The following is a 21,464-nucleotide window of genomic DNA, read 5'->3' as shown; positions in this document are numbered from 1 at the left end:
GGCGCCCCCTATGATAGATTATTGAATGAACAAAGCAAAGGCAGAATTATATATATACGCTTAGAGTCACATCTAGTAAATTTAAAAAACAAACACACTAAACAGATCAGTGGGCATGTCTGATAGACATTAAACTAGTAGAACAGGTGAGATAGGCAAAGGAGAAAGGAGGCCTTAGAGTTTACAGGCTTTAGTTCCACTCAAGGATTATGAGCCTTTTGTTTTATAAACATAAAAAATTTATCATTTAAATAGCAAAATGCTGGATTTAGGAAAGCCGATTACTTGCACATTTCACGACTCCCCTGGTTTTAGATATCTTCTGAGCATTTCATATGAGAAACCAATGAAATAATATTTGCTGAGTTGTAAGGAAAATAATTTGTTTCACAAAAATGTGACATTAATGTAAGGTATCAGGAAGACATCCTCCATTGAGCAAATATGAAAGAAATATATAACTCAAGCACTCCTCAGTACATGCAGAAATTCATTAATCAGAAGTCGCTGTGTAAAAGACCAGTTATGAATCTATAACCCATTGGAACACAGAATTAATACTAAAATAATATAGAATATGATTACAGAAAAGAACACAAAAGCAATTCTGGAATTAAAAGCTACATAAATTTCTCTAATAGGCCAAACCAAAATTCTGCACTGTGCCCCTGAAACGGGAGCCTAGAGGTGGAAGAACGCACACGTGCAAAGGTGGCCTCGTCGTTCATGGAAGGAGTGTGGCACTTTGTCAGCACTGGGGAGGCCGCCGGGAGTGCTGCCTGGTCCACGGCATGCTGGGGGAAGGTCACCAAGAAGACGTGACTGCCAGCTGACCTGTGAGCTGGACGTGGGAGATCCCAGGCTCCGCCGCACCCCCTCCCTGTCTTTGGAACATGAGTTCTGCTTGCCTTTCCCGCTTCCAGAGGCTTCTCCAAGGACAAAGCCTTGAGGCCGTGATATGCTGTTGAGAACACCTGCGTGGGACCCGTGACTGATTCCAGTTAAGGCCTCTCTATAAACTTTAAAGACCTGGTTGACAGACATGAGGATCGATTTGCTTTACTGCCTCCACAAGACGAGCCTCCTATGTAAGTGCCCTCTGCTTTTGAAACGGCCACCTACCAACCTGGATGGCCTGCCACTTCATGGTCTCCCTGCCCTCCGAGGACAGGGACCGTTTCACATCACACCTGGGAGCTCCTGAGGAACCCACGAACCAACACAGCTCTGAGAATGACACCACGTGATGTGAATCACCTGGCTTAATTAAGGCCATTCCCCCATTAGGGACAAGCAGCATCCGGTGACGGGTCATCCGGATTCCCTGCCACAATTCTGAAGGATCGGGTGAGCTTTAGAGCAACCTGTGAGCAGCTAAGCACTTGACTGTTACTGTGTAACAACACACCTTCCCCATGCACGCAGACGTGTTTTCTTCTCCCCGTTCCTGCGGGCGGTCGTCCGCAAGCACTCCCCCAAATTTTCCCATGCGCAAATCTCCACCCCGGAGGACAGTATAGTACGTTCCAGCTAATAAGGTTAACAAGAATAAATATGCTCTAAATTACTGAAAAGAGAAGAACTGAAAAACCCTAAAGAAAATTTTAAAAATGCGGGGAGCATGGGTGGCTCCGTCAGTTAAGTCTGTCTTTGGCTGCGGTCCTGATCCCAGGGTCCTGAGATTGAGCACATATTGGGCTTCCTTCTCAGCGGGGAGCCTGCTTCTCCCTCACCCTCTGCCCCCCATCCCGGTTTGTGCTCTCATTCTTCTGTGGTCTCTCTCTAATAAATAAAACCCTTTAAAAAGAAAATTTAAAAAATGCAAAAACTCATAAAAATTCCATAAAGGGATCAATACAAGATCAGTACAAAAAAATCTACAGCCCTCCGCATCTCAACAAATATTTGAATATATAATGGCAAATTTCTGGATAACAACAGAAAGATAAAACATCTTGGAAATCCACCCCAAAAATAAAAGAAAGCACATGGTATACGTGAAATAAATCTTGAAATTAAAAAAGAAGAGGGCAATGAAGAGGAAAGATGGTCTTATCAGTTATCAAAATGTTATACGAAACTAGAGTGATTTTATTAATTTAATATTGGATGGCAAATAAAGAGGTTAAGCAGAGAAGTGTAAAGACAGACTCAGGAACATATAAGAATTCAGTTTGTGATAAAAATAACAATTTATGTAAGTGGGAAAAGAATAGTATTGACATGAGTGACTGACCATTTGCAAAACATTGGGTAAGATTTACAAATCCTACTGTACACTAAAATAAAGCTTAGCTTTCCACTTAAACCTCTGACTCCATCCTTTTTTCCACCCCGTCACCTCATTCCATTCCTTTTCCTCACCTTTTTCTGTATGTTCCACCTCTTCCTCTCTTTTCCATCAATAATTAAGCATACTTAAGTCTTGCCTATCTTAAACTACCAACCAATTAAAGAAAAGAAAAACTCTCAACCCAACCTGCTTCTTCCAGCTACCACCATATTTCTTGGCTTCTTGAAAGAACCCTCTGTTGTTCCTGTCTTTGCTTCCCCTCTACTTTTCTTACGCAGCACACCATGTCTTACACTGGATCTCTGGAATAGGTTCTGCAACCAGAGAATTCTGGACAGAAGGGTTTTCAGGATGTGCTCTTAGGAGATGCAGCACGAAGGAGGGGAAGAAGGCAGAATTAAGCAGATGGAGAAGGCGACCCACAGTGTAGGTTCTACTGAGTGCTCAGGTGATCCTGTGCGGTGGGGGTGGCTAGAATTCTTCCAGTTGAAACACGGGGAGTGGGCTTTTCGATCCCACCACAGACAGTCAGTGGCCTGGGCTGCCTTGTACATGGCAGTGTCCTGCCACTGAGGGCAACTGCCCATGGCAGGTGGTAATTCCTGACCAAAGAATGGAGTATTTGGCCTTCCAGAAGGAAGTGGGTGGAGCAAGATGGTATCCACTACATTATCCACTACATCTACTCTGTGAGGGGTTTATAACCACTGGCTTCTTAAGTGATTTCTCCCCATCAGGGAAAAGCTTGACCCGGATTCTGGTTACTCCGGTTTCCTGGGGGAAATTAAGTGAGAAGTGTTGGTAGAATGAGCTACAACCCCTATGGCTCCACCCGATCTCAAAACTACAACAGGCTTTCATCTTCTCCTCCTCCACCACCCATTTTAGGTGCCCCTTCCCTCGGCTGACACCTCTGTTGGCTGAGGCGGTTTTGCTGGGTTGGCTTGACTCACCACCATTCCTGAAGGATCGGAGCCCCTGGTTGCTGGGCCACTCCCACGCTGTGGCTGCTCTACTCCTTCCAAGAGGGTCATTGTGAATGACAGCAATCAGAGCCACTCCCACTTAACTCTTTCATTTCCAAGCCCCAAATTCTACTTCTGTGGACACAGCTCCATACAATAGTTCCTGATTTAGGCTCCATCTGACTTGCAGGAAGGTGACACCTTTCTCACAGAGTATCTTCCCCAAGCTGGCACCTCAGCTATACCTGGAAGAGGCCAGTCATGTCCATCAGGCTGATTGGTTCTGAGTCATGTAGTAATGTGATAGGACCGGCAAATCCCTTGTTCTTGTGCAGGACTGGAACTAGATAAGGCAAGTGAGGACTTAGGGTGCAACATTTAAGGGAACCACTCAACTGGGGTGCCTAGGTGGTTCAGTCAATTAAATGCCTCACGCTTGATTTTGGCTCATGACCTCAGGGTTCTGAGATAGGTCAGTGTCTGGCTCCACACTGGGCGTGGAGCCTGCTTAAGGGTGCTTAAGGGTCTCTCTTTCCCTCTCCCTCTCCCTCTGCCTCTTAGTCACCTTGACTTTTCTCTCTCTCCCTCACTAAAAAAAAAGAAGGGAAAAAGAAAAAGTAAGGGAACAAACCGCTCAACCTCAAGAGTGTGGCATTTCTCTCAGGCAATATCTCTTTCCTGCAAAATGGCTGACGAGGCCCACTAACGGGAGGTCTGCCTATCAAAAATTTCTTCTCACCAATTTCTTCTTAGGCCAGCCCTGTTACTTGCAGTACAGAAACAAACATTTTTGCCTTGCCCCTGCCATACCAGCTGACTCAGCCATTAATCCTGCTCTCTTTTTTTCTCCTGGAGAGAAGCCATAGAGAACTTTTGATGAGGCAGTAGGAGTGATCTGAGCAAGAAGTGCCAGACAATAGCAGCAAATGACTCGGTATGTGAGCCTTGCGTTCATCCTCTTTACTGGTGCTTTTTCGCTCTGTTCATGCTCAGTTCCAGATGTACTACTTCTGTCTTACCATGGATTTCTGCTGGGCCATCTGCTACTTATGATTCGATGATTACAGTTCATGAAAGAAAGTGGCCACTTAGTCACTTGATGCTCTAGGGTCAGATGTTCACTCCTATTGCCCTTATAAGATCCACACGGTGTCCATTTTCACTACAGATAACATGAGGACTATAGTGTCCTGGATTGTATGTCCAAGTCATAGATCATTTGCATCATACCCTGGCCTTGTTCTTCCTTGCAAAGCTCTTTTCTGTTCTTGTCTTCATTCAAAGATGGCAGTTTTCCATGTCACCTGATAAATGGATTCCAGCGATATTTATAGTTACAGAGTTCTAGAAGTTCTACCAAATGTTGTGTTTTTTTTAATATGTTGTGAGAGATGTAAGATGCAATAAGTTTATTTTGGAGAAGGTGGGCCTCTGGCCAGTACATATTGTTCCCATTCTGAAGCTCCCTTAGTGTCTGGTTCTCTTTCTTTAGAAGGGCCAGCGTCTATCGCTGAGCTGTGCTTGGATTTGGCCCTTTGTGTGGTAGCCTACAGGGGAAATAAGAGTAAAGGCTAAAGAGGGAAAGCACTGGATTGCGAGGCACCTGCCTCCTTGGGGTCCTCAGCATGATCTTCAAGCAAAGGGACAGCCACTATCTTTCAGTAACAGGCAATGAATCATGTCTTCTGGCTTAGCGGTTTCATGGGACTCTGGGAGTTCAAGTCCATCAGCAGCATCTCTTCTTTTTCTCTTAGCCCACCATGGTATGGAAGAGCTTTCAGAGCTGAGAATTCAACCTGTTTGAAATTTCCTACTCTTGCAAATAAATTGTGAGTCTGCTCCTGTCTGACTTCCAAGATTCTTATAAAGTTTCCCAGTTCTTTATTATCTGACCAATCCTTACTTTTGAAACTTCATTTCTCATCACTCTTCAAGCTTTTTATTTACTACAGTCTTTAAGTAGACAATTATTTCTCAGCTCTGAAGTCTCAGTTAATACTCACTGTTGAGGAAATGCTATCCACCGTAAGTGATATAATATAGTGTGTTGGTTAATAGAATATGTCCTGAGAGACTGAATAATCAGTCTTTCTTAGGCCAGAGGCTTCACTTTGTACTGCCTGTGAATCCTTGGCCAAACTGCAGATCTCTTTATGTTCAGCTTCCTCTCCTGTAAAACAAATATAGGTATTCTTCACAGCATTGTGCTGAGAATTAAATGACATATGTAAAATATTTGTAATATGTGAGATACAGGAGACTGAACAAATGTTAGCTATTTAAAAATTTTCTCTAAGTTCTATAACTACTTCTGCTAAAGTTCACATACAGTATTATAATCGCCTATTTTTTCCTTTACATTCTTCCCAGGATTATGAATTCCTGGGAGCCTAAGATATAATCTGTACAAGCTAGTAATAATTATACAAAGCTTGTCAAGAAGGCAATGGAGATGCTGTGAGGACATCTAAATCACTCTGAGGATTTAGGGAGTGTTCGGGGAAGGAAGGTATGAAAATTTGAGTTCAATGCTGAAGAATAAACAGGAGAAATCCAAGGAGAGCATCCGAGAAGAGAGAAAAGGGCACTCTCTGCATAGAAGACAGGATTGGTGAGGGTTTGGATGCAGTAAAGAACATTAGAAAATACATTGCTAAGACAGGGGCAAAGGGCAAGCAGGGAAGTGGTGGGAGGTGAGGCCAGTGACTGGTAGTCAGCAGGTGATTACATGAGTAAAGCCTTTGTTTTTAGACACTCCATAAACCTCTCAGTTCACTGTAGACCTGGGTAGTAGAGGGTTCCTTGGAACCAAAGATTGGGTTTCTCAACATCCTGACTGGATAGAGACTTAAAATTGTATTTAATCTGATTGAAAGAAAATAAGAAATGTTACTTTTTTTCTATGTGTTTGTGTCTAGGGGCAAAGTCACATCGGTTGCAGCTTTCCAGTGAAGCATTAGCTACCTTGCCTTGGGTTTTAGATCAAATGAGAGCTGCGGTAGAGATGATAATAGTGAATAATACTTCTTTAAAAAGGAGTATGGTAAAATATTGGATAGAAAAGTACTCTAATTACTAAGGAATAATAGGGAACCAAGGGCAAGCTTTTTGATCATGCTGGGTGGGAGTTGTCAATGTTTGAATGTGGTACAAAGAGGAAAGCAGCGATGGCTGATGAATCACAGTTTCTGAGGAGCATAAAGCTACAAAATTTAAAGAACAGGAGGAAGAATTAGCCTTGAATGAGGGAAGAGGGAGTTAAGATACACTTCCTCCACTATGACAGGAGGAAACTAGAAGAAGATATACAAGTTAAATTTATTTTCACATGGGGAATAGGAAGTTTAAGAGTCTCAGAGAATGAGGTAAACAGTAGTGGAGTGATGGTATTCGTGAAGTAGGTAAAAATTTGGAAAATCTCCTGAAGGGGAAAGAGAAATGAGTTGACTGCGGACACTTAAGATTATATATCTGGGTAGAATTGAAGACAGATATAATATATTGACAAAACAAGCAACAAGGGATTTTGTTAGAAGGTAGATGATCTGAAGAATGGGAGGCAAGAACATCATGGCGTCATCTTTTACTGACTTTAGCCACACCATATTAACCTATCTGCTTATCTACCTAATAGCCAGACTGTAAAATTTATGAAGACAATGACCATGTCATTTTATATTTCTGTTTCCCCAGTCCTAGAACAGTGTCTTCCACATAGTAAGTGCTCAGAGGGACTGACCTTTTGGGAGATCTGCTTGCAAAGAGAACATTCTGCTTGAAAACAAAACAAAACAAAAAAGATTGAGGGTACATTTCCAGTGAAATCGGAGTTTCAGGAGACAAAATAGAAAAGATGTAATAAAAAAAGTAAGTTGTGGGGGGTTAGGAGGGGAGGAAGAAGGCCAGAGCAAAGCTATAACAAAAATATCTGTAAGAGAGAGGGGGAGACAGTCTGGCCTTGGAGACAGTCATTAGGTAGGAAGAGAATGAGAAGCAAGATGGAATGAACTGACCGAATGCTGGAATTCTGGCCTCAAACTGTTTCCATACTAAAGCAGTTAAAGGCTCTTTTGAGCTGTTTAATGCTAGATTATATGTTTGTTTGGGGCTTAATCAGCAATGTGCAGGGGTTTCTTAAGAATGTAAAAAGAATAGTGAGTAAATATTTTCTTTAATTTCTCAGTATATAAACCATTTCCCTAGATTACTGTGGGCATATTTAATTCTGAGTGCTTTTTAATTAAATTAATTAATTTATTTGTCAGAGGGAGAGAAAGTGCACATGCAGGGGAGCGGCAGGCAGAGACAGAGGCAGAGGCAGAAACAGGCTCCTCCCTGAGCAAGGATCTGGATGTGGGACTTGATCCCCAGACCCTGGCTGGGATCATGATGGGAGCAGAAGGCAGCAGCTTAACTGACCAAGCCACCCAGGTGTCTCTCTTCTGAGTACTTTAGTGTCATTTCTGCCTGTTCCCTCTTTTTCTTTTTCATGACTTTCTTTTCCCTTCTCTCTCTTTTTCTCTGGTTGTACCTCTCCTTCTTATATTTTCTTCTCTTTTTCTTCTTCTTTTTAAAATTTACCTTCAATTATTTTCTCTCCAACCATTTCTCATTTGTTAGGAAAGGGGAACATTTATGAGGCAGGAGTCTAACTGGAAAAACCAAGATGAAGAAAAGAGGGGATTTGAAATACAAGGAACATTTCTTTCTCTATTCTGGTATAAAGGAAAATGCCCCTGCCCCCTGCCCCAAGCTTTGTTTCATTAGAAATAAATTGCATCATTTGTCCAAGGTGAATTATGGGTAAAAATGGAGGAATTTCATGGTCACAGGAAGTATTGAGCCTGAACGTGTACATACGTGGCTTCTCATTCTAGTTTTGTCATTTATTATCTATGACTTTATTATGACATTATGACTTATGGCAAGTTCTTTATCTTTCCTAAATGTCATCTTTCTCACTTCACAAAAGGAAATGTTATTATCTAACTATGGTAAGCAGACATTTGGCTCTCATGATTTTTGCTCCCTATGAATGTTATTTTATATAGCAAAAGAAACTTTGTAGGTGTAATTAAGTTTACTAATATGTTAAGTTTAAGATCAGGAGATTATCCTGAATTACCTAGATTGGTCCGATGTACTTGTATGAAGCCTTAAAAGCAAAAGAGAAAGGCAGAAGAGCAAGTCAGAGATTCAAAGCACGAGAAGAGTTTGACGTGCTGACTTGAAGATGGCGGTGGCCACATGGAAAGTCATCAGTTATATTTGCAAAGTAGTCCCAGCCAATACTTTGATTTCTGCCCGCTGAGGCAGTGAACAAAATTCAGCCACACCATGCTATGTATCTGACCTACAGAAACTGAGAGAAAGTAAATTTGTGTTGTTTAGAGATGCTTGATTGGGTCAGATGGTTAAGTATGCCTTCAGCTCAGGTCACGATCCCAGGGTCCTGGGATTGAGTCCCTCATCCAGCTCCTTGCTCAGTGGGGAGCCTGTTTCTCCCTCTGCCTGCCACTCCCCCAACTTGTACTCTCTCTCTCTGACAAATAAATAAAATCTTTAAAAATAAATAAATAAATTCGAGTTGTTTAAAGGTGTTGCATTTGTGGTGATTTGTTATAGTAGCAATGAAAACTGATACTAATAATATTATAAGATTTAAGGAATTGACATATGGATTGGAGTTTTAGGAAGCCAATAAGTCACATCCCTTTTATTTCTCAAATATAAAACCAACCTCTGAGAAGTAAGACACAAAGGACAAATGGAAAATTAATACTAATGTTATTATTGATGAAGGCTGAATTGGATGATGTGACCTCAATGTGTGGCCACTACAGACTTTGTACAATTTTGCTCAGGAAATAAATTCACACTTTTAGTCATCAACTGGGTTGAATGACCTTAGCACCTCCTCATAGGGGTGGACCACTTACCATGTGTTTGAGAAGAGACCAGAGAGCAGATCTCTCCAAAAATAGGCACATCTGAAAGACAGAGACCCCACGTATTTTGAGCTAAGCATGATTATTTCCTCTTTACAAACTCACTAGTCATATGAGTCATTCTTGTTTAATGGGTAGAAATAGATGAGGAGAACTATTCCAAATGAAATTCTTCCACATTGAAAGATAGCTCAGGAGAATGAGATTCCTTAACAAAGAATCTAGCATATAATAAATGCCTCATATATAGTTACAGAACAGTGGCAATCATTTGGCTTTTCTAACACATTTCATGCTAGTGTGACTTTTTTTTTTTTTTTTTTTTTTTTTTTCCGGAATCCAACCCTATGCTCTCACATTGAACTCTGTACACTGAATCAGGGCCAGAGGTCTTTGTTTTGGTGCCCAGCTAAGGCTAATATCTCTTGCTTGTTTACCCTCATGAAACTGCCCAGCTCCCTTCATCTTTTATTCTGTTACCCTTTCGTACTGGCCCGTTGAATCTCATGATCTTGGGGCCAGATTCTCCTCGCTTCTGTGAGTAGAAACTTGTAAAAATGCAAAGCAATCAATGCAGATGGGTTTTCAGTAAAGAGAGACATAACTGGACTCACTTCTTACCCCATTCTAGATATATTACATCCACCTTGGAACTCAAAAGATCTCCCACTGAACCTGAATATTCCTTAGAATTAACCCAATAGTAGCAGCCTTCTTCTAATGTCATGAAGCAAATAAACCTGGCAAATCAAATTTTGTATGTTGAACTCTTTTAAAACTTTGCTAAGTATATGTCATAACCTAGTGAGCAATGGTATCTAATTTGGCAGAAAATCATTGGTGTTGTAATTGTTTTAAAAAAGATTTATTTATTTATTTCAGAGAGGAAAAAGAGAGAGAGAACATGAATGGGGGTAGGACAGAAGGAGAGGGAGAATTTCCAGCAGACTCCCATGTTGAGCGCAGAGCTTGGGGCGAGGCTTCATCTCATGAACAATGAGATCATGATCTGAGCTGAAATCAGAAGTCAGAGACTTAACGGTCTGAGCCATCCGGGCATCCCTGGTATTGTAATTTCATGGTTAAACTTAATCCGTTCTTCATGATGCAACACCATCAGCACAATGATTTGTATGTCTTTATCAGAACAAATTTGATTTAAAATAATGTAACATTAAAGTGATATTAATAGTCAGAAATTTAGGTGAAATAAGAGAAGATGTAGGACTATTGTCGCCTGGTAAAGCGTTCTGAGGAAGCAGCAGGTATTACAGAAGAGCCTCATAATCACAAACTTAGTCACTAACCTTAAATCTAGGGTGGCTATGACTATAATACTATTTTATGCTCCTCTTTCCCAGCCAATTAAAATTCCAGCAATTACATGGCATTCCAGTTGGCTATTTTTGCCATCTGCGTAAAGGAAGGAAAACATCTTAGAGTCATAGGATTTGGAAGGAGAAATGAGAATAACACAAACTCCTTTTATTTAAATAAAATTTATTTCATTGAGCTTCATAAGCACAAAAATGTATATTTATGTCACAATACTATCAAGATACCAAGGTCAGTTCCCAAATATTTGTGGAGATTGGAACTTTCATTGAAGAATTATTTGTTCTTACAGCACTTATGCAAAATACCTGTGAAATATCTGTGGAATCTTTGGCAGATTATTTAAATTCTCTGTGCCTCAGCCTTCTCATCTAAGAGTGTGGGTAATAATATCAATTTTATAGGATGTCTTTGAGTGTTAAGTGATTGTCTCTTTCTCTCTCTCTATACACACACACACACACACACACAGGTTAGAACCATTCCAAACACATAAAACTATAAACTATTATTGCTCCTGTTATTTTTTTAACACTATTTAAGTTGAATGACATGTGTTGCTGGGTCTCTCTCTGGAACAATCAGAGAGACAGTTCTTGGCATGAAACCACTCCCAGAAACTTTACAGAGGGCAGACTGAAGCACACGTTGATCTTTCTGTGAAAAAGGCCTATTTACCAGTCGTGGAGCTTCAGCCTCAGGGCAGACTTCAGGTTGGCCACACATCTGGAGGCTATGGAAGTGTTCTCAGGAAATCAATGCCAGGGGACTCCAACTTTGCCCTCTGACTCAGCCTGGCCACAGCTCATCAATACCTCCCAGAAAGGAGCTTATAGTCTCATCTGAAGCCTTGATTTTTGCCACTGTTGCCCAGGAGATCCTCCAGGTCTCCTGGTATGGAGGCCTCTGAAGTTTTACTGCAGACTCACAGGACTGAATATACTTAGATACTTTAAAAGTTGCTGTCTAAGTTTCTGGCTTCTGATCAACCTGAAACTAGGTGCTGACTGAGATTTCTTCTTTGGAACTCTGGCAAATCTTGCACACCCTCATTAAATGGGACCTATTGAGAATAAATCAGCCTGCTTAGACAATCACAAAATTTCAAGAGAAAAACAAAAGCCAGGACAAGGTTGAAAAACAAGGTTTATCTCCTATACAAGGCCACTCCTTCAAAACTGGGAGAGGTAACTATTTTGCCTGATACATAGAAACAAACACAGAAAGTCAAGAAAAATGAAGAAATAGAGGAATATTTTCCAAACAACAAAAAAAAAGAATATAAAAAAACAAAAATAACTTTAATGAAATGGAGATACGTAATTTACCTGATAAAGAGTTCAAAGTACTAATCACAAATATACTCACTGAACTTGGGAGAAGAATGAACACAGTAGGAATGTCAACAAAGAGACAGAAAATATGAGAAAGTTCCAAATAGAAGTTACAGAGCAGATGAATACAATAATTGAAATGAAAAATGTGCTAGCAGGGTGCAAAAGCAGACTAGATGAAGCAGAAAAAATGATCAGTGATCTAGAATATGGGACAATGGAAATCACCTAGACAGAGCAGCAAAAAAGAACAAAAAATAATAAAAAAAATAAAGATAGTTTAAGGGATATATAGGACAACATCAAGTATGATAACATTTGTATTATAGGAAATCCAGGAGAGGAGAGGAGAAAGCTTATTAGCAAAAATAATGGTTGAAAACTTCCCTAACCTGGGAAAGGAGACAGACATCCAGATCTAGGAATCTCAGAGAATTCCAGCTAAGAGAGATGAACACAAAGATTTCTACACCAAGACACATTTTGATTAATGTATCAAAGTTAAAGATAGAATATCTTGGGGCGCCTGGGTGGCTCAGTGGGTTAAGCTGCTGCTTTCGACTCAGGTCATGATCTCGGGGTCCTGGGATCGAGTCCCGCATCGGGCTCTCTGCTCAGCAGGGAGCCTGCTTCCTCCTCTCTCTCTGCCTACCTCTCTGCCTACTTGTGATCTCTGTCAAATAAATAAATAAAAATCTTAAAAAAAAAAAAAAAGAATATCTTAAAAGCAACAAGAGAAGAACAACATGGGCTATGTAACAGAACCTCTATAAGACTATGAGCAGATTTTTCAGCAGATAATTTGCATCCCAGAAAAGAGTATAATCAAAGTGCTGAAATGAAAAAATTACCAACCAAGAGTACTCTATCTGACAAAGTTAGCACTCAAAATTAAAGGAGAAAGAATTTCACAAAGGCAAAGCTGAAGTTCTTCACCACTAAACTGGCTTTACAAGAGATGTTAAAGGGACCTTTTAAAGCTAAGAAGAAAGGACATTAATTAGTAACAAGAAAACATATTAACATATAAATCATACTGGTAAAGGTAAATATATGGTAAAAGTAGTGGATTAATCATATAAGAGGCTGGTATGAAGGTTAAAAGACAAAAATAGTAAAAATGACTAATTATAATTTAAGAAATGCACAAAATAAAAAGATGTAAAATGTGATATCAAAAACAAAGTTTGAGGAGGGGAATAAAGACGTAGTTTTAGAATGTGTTAAAACTTAAGTTGCTATCCACTTAAAATAGACTTGTATGTATAGGTGGTTTATGTGAGGCTCATGGTAAAAGCAAAGAAAAACATATAATAGATACATAAAATACAGTAACAAAGGGAACCTAAAAACCTAAACTTAAAGAAAATCATCAAACCACAAGGGAAGAAGCAAGAGAAAAAGAAAGGAACACAGAGGAACTACAAAACAGCCAGAAACGATTAGCAAAATGGCAATAACTACTTACCTAGTAATAATTATTTTAAATATAAATATAAATATAATATAAATTTATATTATAAAAATATAAATATAATTACTTTAAATATAAATGCTCCAATCAAAAGACATAGCATAGCTGAAAGGATTAAAAAAACAAGACCCACCTATATGCTGCCTGTAAGAGACTCAATTCAAATGTAAGGAATTACAAAGGGGCGCCTGGGTGGCTCAGTGGGTTAAAGCCTCTGCTTTCAGCTCAGGTCATGATCCCAGGACCCTGGGGCCCATCCGGCTCTCTGCTTAGCGGGAAGCCTGCTTCCTCCTCTCTCTCTGTCTGCCTGTCTGCCTACTTGTGATCTCTGTTAAATAAATAAATAAAATAAAATAAATAAATAAAATCTTTAAGAAAAAAAATGTAAGGAATTACAAAGACTAAAAATGATGGGAAGGAAGAAGATAGTCAATGCAAATGGGAATGAAAAGAAAATGGGTAGTTATAATTCTTTCAGTCAAAATAGACTTTAAAACAAAGATTAAGAAAAGATAATGTAGGGCATTAAATCATGATAAAGTGGTCAATCCAACAAAAAATATAACTTTTTTAATATGCAGTCAACACAGGAGTACCTAATTAAATATATAAAACAACTATTAACAGACATAAGAGGAGAAACTGACAATAATACAATAGTAGGTAACTTAAATTTTCCACTTACATCAGTAGAAAGATCATACAGATAGAAAATCAATATGGAAATATGGGCCTTAAACAACACATTATACCTAATGAACTTAGATATGTAAAGGACATGCCATCCAAAAGCAGCAGAATACACATTCTTTTCAAGTGTATATGGAACATTGTCCAGGATAGATCACATGTTAGGCCACAAAATAAGTCTCAGTAAATTGGAGAAGATTGAAAACACATCATGAATCTTTTCTCACCACATGATAGTAACTAGAAATCAATTACAAGAAGAAGAAAATTGGAAAAATCTCACATACATGGAGATTAAACAAAATGCTACTGGAAACAAGTAATGGGTTAAAGAAGAAATAAAGGGAGAAATGAAAAAATACCTTGAGACAAATGAGATGGAAATACAACTACCAAAATCTATGAGTTGCAGCAAAAGCATTTTAAGAGAGAAATTCACGGTGATACAGGCCTACCTCAAGAAATAAAAGTCTCAAACAATCTGTCTTTACGCGTATACAAAATAGAAAGAGAATTAAACTGCCATGTTAGTAGAATAAATAACAAAGATCAGAGCAAAAAGAAATGAAATAGAGACTAGAAAGACAGTAGAACATATCAATGAAACTAAACTTGTTCTTTGAAAAGAAACAAAATTGACAAGCCTTTAGCTAAACTCATTAAGAAAAGAGAATGCTTAAATAAATAAAATCAGAAATGAAAGAAAAGTTACAACTTTAAAACTAAGAATTAGTTGTAACTTTTCTTTCATTTCTGATTTTAACTAACTTAATTTAAACTAACTTACAACTTAGTAATATTAAGGATCATAAGAGACTACTATGAACAATTATATGCCCACAAACCAAACAACTTTGAAGAAATGGACAAATTCCTAGAAATATACAGTTTTTTAAGACTGAGTCATGAAGCAATAGAAAAACTGCATACACTGATTTCTAGTAAGGAGATTGAATCAGGAATCAAAAACTTTCTAGGACCAGATGGATTCACTGGTAAATACTTCCAAATATTGAAAGATTTAATACATATTCTTTTTGAACTCTTTTAAAAAATTGAAGAGGAAGAAATACTTCCAAACTCATTTTAGGAGGCCAGCATTTCCCTGATAACAAAACCAGACCAGAACATCTTAAAAACTATATATATAGGCCAATATCCCTGATGAACATAGGTACAAAAATCCTTAACAAATATTAACAAGCTGAATTCGACAATACATTCAGAAGATCATAGAGCATGATTGAGTGGGATTTATGTTAGGGATGCAAGGATGGTTCAGCAACCACAAATCAATCAACATGGTATACCACATTAACAAAATAAGGGATAAAAATCATATGACCATCTCAATAGATTCAGAAAAAGCATATGACAGAATTCAAAACTAATTTATAATTAAAAAAAAATCTCAACAAAGCTGGTAGAGAGGAAACATAACTTAATAAACCCCGTATATAGCAAGAGCACAGCTAACATCATATTCAATGGTAAAAAGCTGAAAGCTTTCCTTTAAAGGAAGACAAGACATTGTCTTCTTTTTTTTTCTTTCTTTTTTTTTTTTTTTTCCTTTAAAGGAAGACAAGACTAGCAAGACAAGGATGCCACTCTCACCCTCTCACCAGTTTTATCCAACATAGTTTTGGAAGTCCTAGAAAGAGCAATTAGACCAGACAAAGAAATAAAAAGCATCCAAATTGGAATGGAAGAAGTAAAACTGTCATTATTTCTGGATGACATTTTTTTTACATATAGAAAACCCTAAAGACTCCACCAAAAAACTTAGACCTCATAAATGAGCTCAGTAAAGTTGTATGGTATACAATCAGCATAACTGACAATAAACTATCAGAAAGAGAAATTAGGAAAACAGTCCCATTTACAATTTTATTAAAATGAATAAAATAGTTAGGAAAAAATTTAAGAAAGTGAAAGAACTATACCCTGGAAACTGTTGGATATTGATAAAAGACATTAAAGAAGACATGAATAAGTGGGAAGATACTCCATGCTCACAGATTGGAAGAACTGATATTGTTAAAGTATCCATATTACCTAAAGCGATCTATAGTTTCAGTACCATCCCTATCAAAACCCCAATGGCATTTTTCACAGAACTAGAATAAACAATCCTGAAATTTGTATGGAACCACAAAAGGCCCCCAAAAGCCAAAGTGATCTTGAAGAAGAACAAAGCTGGAAACATCATGCTTCTTGATTTCAAACTATATTACAAAACTATAGTAATCAAAACACTAATGGTATAACACATAAACATACACATATGAATATACACATACACATATGAAACAGAATAGAGAGCCCAGAAGTAAATCCATGCATATATGGTCAATTAATTTATGAAAAAGGAAGTAAAACTATGCAATGGGAAAATGACAGCCTCTTCAACAAATGTTGTTGGGAATCAAGAGAGCCACATGTGTAAAAATGAAATTGAACCACTATTTTATACAAAAACATATCATGTTGATTGATTTGTGGTTGCTGAACCATCCTTGCATCCCTAATATAAATCCCACTTGATCATGCTGTATGATCCTCTAAATTTATTGTCGAATTCAGCTTGTTAATATTTTTTAAATATTTTTGTACCTATGTTCATCAGGGGTATTGGCCTATATATATAGTTTTTATGATGTTCTTGTCTGGTTTTGTATATATTTTATGCAAAAATTAACTCAAAATAGATTAAAAACTTTAAATTAAGACCTGAAACCATAAAACTCCTAGAAGAAAGCATAAGCAGTCAAATTCTCAACATTGGTCCTGGTGATATATCTTTAGATCTCACTCCAAAACCAAGGGCAACCAAAGCCAAAGTAAACAAGTAGTTCATCAAACTAAAAAGCTTCTGCACAACAAAGGAAACTATCAACAAAATGAAAAGGCAGCCTACTAACTAGGAGAATATATTTGCAAATCATATATCCAATCGGGGGTTAATATTTAAAATACATAAAGAACTCGTATAACTGAATAGCAACACACACACACAATCTGAAAAATAGGCAAAGGACCAGACTAGATATTTTTCCAAAGAAGACATACAGATGGCTAACAGACAGATGAAAAGATGCTCAGCATCACTAATCATCAGGGAGATGCAACCCAAAACCTCAATGAGCTATCACCCTACATCCATCAGAATGACTGTTATTAAAAAGACAAGAAATAACAAGTATTGCAAGATGGAGATAAGGAGATCCTCCTGCACTGTTGGTGAGAATGTAAACTGGTACAGCCACTACCTAAAACAGTATGAAGATTCCTTAAAGAATTAAAAAGAGAACTACCATAAGATCCAGCAATTTCACTTCTGGGTATTTATCAGAAGAAAACAAAAACATAAATTCAAAAAGATATACACACCCCTTTGTTCATTGTAGCATTATTTATAATAGCCAAGATATGAAAACAATCTAAACATCTATAGATAGATGAATAAAGATGTGGTATATACATATATGTATATGTATACACACGCGCACACACACACACACACACACACACACACACACACACACACACAATGGAATACTACTCAGCCAAAAAAAGGAGGAGGAGGAGGAGAAGGAGAAAGAAATCTTGCCATTTGTAGGAGCACGGTTGGAAATTTGGAACTTGAGGGTATTGTGGTAAGTGAACTAAGTCAGAGAAAGACATATACCATTTGGTCTCACTTGTATTTGGAATCTAAAACAAACAAAACTCATGAGTATAGAGAATAGAGTGGTGGTGGCCAGAGGCTGAGGGATTGTGGTGTAGGCAAAATGGGTAAAGGATTTCAAGAGGTACAGACTTCCAGTTGTGAAATGAAGAGGTTATGGGGACATGGTGTGAAGCATGGTGACTAAAGTCAATGCTATTGTACTACATATTTGAAAGTCGCTGGAAGAATGGATCTTAAGAGTACTCACACAAGAAAAAATTTTTTTTCTGTAGATTTTATGGTGGTGGACAGGGGCTAGACTTCATGTGGTGATAATTCTTCAGCGCACACAAGTGTCTAATCATTACCTTGTATACCTGAGACTAATATAATGTTGGACATCAATAATACCTCAATAAAAAGAGTATACTCTATGATAGTGTTTGTAAATACAGATAAACCTTCATATAGGAGGTGAGGCTTAACTTTAACCTTGAAGAACAAAGGGAATCTATTGAGTTGAAAGGGAGTAAATCAGAATTGGAAAATCTATTCTGTGTCCTCCACTTAAAGACAAAATTGCCCTGGTTAATAATGTCTTTGTTATTAAGCACTGTTTCAGCCTTATCCCTTCCTTATGTAATAAGTTAGTCCAGCCCATAGCAATTGGAACTTCTTTTTATCTTAGAATATATATATATTTTAAGCTCTATATGCTTGTATATAGAATTTTCAAATGTTTGGTAGTCATTCATTCTGCTGACGTTGGCTATGGGATACTCCGCAGGCAATACCTTTAGTGCTAAGATGTCAAGAGAACAAGGGTCTACCTAGAAAAGTTTAAATTATCATTAGTAGATACTAAAAGCCACCTTATTCCAAAACTCATGTTTTTCCAGAACCTAGCACCAAGTAGGAGCAAAAGTGGAATTGGTATGATGTTCTTCTTTCTTCCCCCTTCTCCATGGAGGAAAAAGAGCAATCTTGACAGAAAACTATCAACTCCCTTAAATCCTCCAGTGGCTCACCATTTTACTTATGATAAAATCCAAACTCCATATGTTGGTCCACAAGGTCCTGGATGATTTGTCCCTGCTTTCTTTCCTACATTAACTTGTGCCATTCTCTCCTTTCCTCTCTATACTGCAACCACATTGCACCCTCTCTAATTACCCACAAAGACTAATGTCCTTTCAACCATAAAGTTTCTGTTCTCGTTGATTCTCCTATCTCAAATACTCTTCCCTAGGCCTTTGAAATGCTGTGGCTTTTTATCAAGCCATTGTACAACATCAGAAAACCAGCTCTGATGACTCAGTCTAGAGTTGCCTCACCTTTGTCCAATTTGTCATATCATCCTGTTTATTTGATAGTATTTGTCACCTTGAAATTATCTTATTTATGTATTAATTCTTTCACCATTAACACATAAGCTCTAAAAGGACAGCAGTTGGGTATATCTTGATCACCAACAAGTTCCCAGTGTCTTAAAGATCACTTGGCATATAGAACCTGTCTACAGATAACTGTTTTGAGCAACTAATGCCGACTCTGCTTATCATGGATAAAACACTATAAAGGCAATAAAAGAGGGCTCACCTTTGATAGCAATGGAAAAAAATTAATCTTCTATGCCTTCTAAGTGTGCATCTAAACTATAGTTGGGCTGTAGTACAAGCTGCATTGTACCATTTCTTGATAGTGGCAGTCATCATGGAATCAATTAAATTCTTGAAATTCTGGAAGTCAGATCTATCTCTGCCTTCTCTTTATTTACCAACTACCCCCAAAGGCCTGCAGACACAGAAGGGAAATTTTTATAACGGTAACAGATTTAATTGGTGGAAAGGAAAAAAAAATCCCAAGACATTCTGGGGAGATGAAGCAGCCTTATCCCAAACCAGAGGCTATAAAGAGATTAAGAGGCAAAGCTCAGACTCTCTGACAAAAGTGGATGTTGTCGTCGGTAGCAGTAAATTTGGGTAAATTCAGATTATTGTTAACATAAGTTTAGACTAAAGAGGAGATCCAAAATCCAGGAGGAAGAGTATGGATTTGATGCTGAAAATATTTGTGAACAAAGTTAAGTCCTTGTACAGAGAAGTAGCCTAAAGATAGTAATATTTAGGAAGGATAATCTGTCAATTTTATTTTGGACAACTTCCACATGAGAGGAAAGAGAGGTTAGAAGGGTACTTGAGATCCATAATTAATGTTTCCATACCAAGAAGCTATTGCCTTTACTTTGATAAATCTAAACATTAGTACTCGCATGAGTGTCTCTGTCAGAACAAAAATTTTCCCTTAACTGCATTAAATATTGCAATTTCATTACTTAGAGAAAAAAAATAAAAGTCACAAGTCTTCACAGTTATATAGAGAGTAGCACAGCTGATGTGTTGGCCTGAACAGACTTAATTTCTCTTCTCCCCTTTTCTTCTTTCTCTTTCACACATTCCATCTTCTATCTTCATTGTCTTCCTTTTTAGTAGACATTTATTTACAGAGTTTTTAATGTGTGTTTAACAAGATGCCAGGGACTGTGAGAGTACAAAAGCAGAAGAAATCTAGAATGTATTCAGGAAGTTGGAGGAGGAAGTGGTAAGTATGGGCAGAGGAGGTTGGAGAATAGCCACAAATGTGCGCCTGATTATAGGTCTGCTTTGATTCACTCACAGGCTTCTTTCACTTTGTCACAGACAGGCGTTTCTCTTTGTCCCCACCCCCTCCGAATTTAGTAGCCCCAGTCATTTCCTAGGCCGTAGAAAAGAGAAACTGATGAGGTCATTTCAACTTTTGTCTCTTCTCACTCAAATCTATTTTCCACACACAAGCCAGAGGTGTCTTTCTAGATAAGTTTTTGCTTGAAATTATATTATGTGTTCTGTAATACCAGTGCATAGTTAAAAATAACACCAAGAACTTTACAGATACAGTTGAAGTTCCCATTTGATCATTAACTTCAATGCTCTTTCTTTGTACTGTTTCGAGTTTGGTATCTCAAAGTTTATTATTGGAAAGAAATTATGTATGTACCCAGCTATGTGTGTGTTCACACTCATAAAACAAATATTACATTGGTTTGTCTAGGATGTATGCTTTTGCTTAAAAGGCATCTGATACTACATGTTACATTTCAATTTGCTTTTTTTTTTTTCACTTAATGTTTGTTTGTTTGTTTTTAGAGATTTTATGTATTTATTTGACAGAGAGAGAGAGAGATCACAAGTAGGCAGAGAGGCAGGCAGAGAGAGAGGGGGGAAGCAGGCTCCCTGCTGAGCAGAGAGCCCAATACAGGGCTCAGTCCCAGAACCCTGCGATCTTGATCTGAGCCAAAGACAGAGGCTTAACCCACTGAGCCATCCAGGTGCCCCTAATGTTTGGTTTTTGAGACCTTTCAAGGTCAAATTATGTAAGTACTGCTCATTTTAACTGCTTTTTATTATTCTATTTCATGAACATGCCATATTTTATCTCTTTATTCCATTTAAGGGTGCTAATTGCAAATTTTGATATCATGAAGAACGTTTTAGTAAGCGTTTATTGATTCAAAATATAGTTATTGAAGATTTGCCAAGTGCTGGGCATTGTTCTGGTTGTTCATACCAGTGAACAAAACAAACAAAAATCCTGGTTTTCATGTAATTTGCATTATAGCAGAGTAGACAGACAGTAAATAATAACAGAAAAAGTAGAGCAAGATAAGTTATGAAACAAAGAAAGAATACAGTAATATAGGCATGTCAAAAATTCTA

Source organism: Meles meles, chromosome 10, assembly GCF_922984935.1.
Source record: "Meles meles chromosome 10, mMelMel3.1 paternal haplotype, whole genome shotgun sequence".
In the NCBI taxonomy this organism is placed as follows: domain Eukaryota; kingdom Metazoa; phylum Chordata; class Mammalia; order Carnivora; family Mustelidae; genus Meles; species Meles meles.
This window is presented reverse-complemented; position numbering follows the sequence as displayed.